The sequence below is a fragment of the Cupressus sempervirens genome, chromosome 7 (genome assembly GCF_028749045.1).
Source record: "Cupressus sempervirens isolate cs-2001-9-10 chromosome 7, ASM2874904v1, whole genome shotgun sequence".
NCBI classification, from domain to species: domain Eukaryota; kingdom Viridiplantae; phylum Streptophyta; class Pinopsida; order Cupressales; family Cupressaceae; genus Cupressus; species Cupressus sempervirens.
This window is the reverse complement of record NC_143124.1, coordinates 634,791,555-634,793,004: the sequence shown is the minus strand read 5'-3', so window position 1 is coordinate 634,793,004 and position 1,450 is coordinate 634,791,555.

Here is a 1,450-nt window from a genome sequence, read left to right as displayed (position 1 = left end):
TAAAATATATCTTAAGTGTAAGGAATTGAATATACGTCAACTTATACTTTAACGATATATTTTAAACCCTTGGGAAATCTATTTTGAACCAGGAAGGTGTAAAAACCAAAAGGGTGTCCAAAACCAACTTCTAAACTTTCATCCGACAAGCCTAGATAGCCCCTGCTTCTCATGCGAGAAATAAAACTGGTCTCAAGTTTCGTGCGAGATCTTTCACCGCTTCGTGCAAGAAAGTGCGCACTTCGCGCAAGGACTACTGAGCTTCACACGAGGATTCACATTCTCGTGTGAGGATTCCCTACGCACTGTGCAAAGATTTACATTCTCCCGTGGGAAGTGTATTCTTTCGTGCGAGGAAACAAATCAGCACGACACAAAACAAAAACAAAAAGCTAAACAAACAAGGAAAGCTCCACACCGGGGAGTACCAAATCCATGTAAATCGAGGAATGAACACTCGAGAGCACAAACAGCAAGAAAAGAGGAACATCTAACCATCCAAAATATAAAAGAAAAACACATACTGAAATAAACATCGCAAAGAACAAAATATATTTCAGAACTAAACAACCAAATAAGTGTGCGGTTCCTCCCAACCGTCAATAGCATCATAAGACCATCGTGGATCCTAGCCATCCCTCGTGCGTAACATCCCAAGCCATCGACCAGATCGTCGGTACTGTCGTAATAAGGATGTCACTACTAAAACATGCAACAATAAAAGCATAAGAAAATCTAACATGCTAGTAGTAAAGCATAAGATAATCCTACAGTAGATAACATCTCCTATTACATGCTAAACAACAATAAGCAACAGATATACTACTAAATCAAATAACATCATCTAATCATATGCTAAACATCATGATAAGGGAATGCATCAAATAAACTAACATCATCTAAACATGATATCCAAGCATTTCAATGAAAGCATAAATCACAAGAAAGCATACTCTGGAACTCGAAGTACCAAGTGAAAACATCCAGCAACGGTTGCACTAGGACAAGATCGTCTCTGTACACCAGTCCCTAGCAGTGGCGAAGGTAGCTAGGCCTCCCAACCACGTGGCACCCGTAGGTCCACACCCGCCATGCTGATGGAGATAAAGATCCAACCACAAACACACAAAAGAACATCCATGGCTAACACTCACGCTAGACAGTATGATGGCTGAACTAAGAACCTAAGACAATGCAAGGAGTAAAGGTCCTAGTCAGACACTCAATAGGCTACTATGTAGGGACTAACATCATAGAGAGTCGCTTGGCATCAAAAAGTCCAAGCTAGGACTTGTGCAGATTCAACATCCCTCAACAGAAAGGCTCTTGCACCCCAAACCTTTTTATTATCTTGAGTTTTTTTATCATTCACACATTTTATTTAATTATCACTTATATAAAGCTTCCTCTGCCAACCCATGACCCCATGATCGTCGGGTTGCGAGATAGA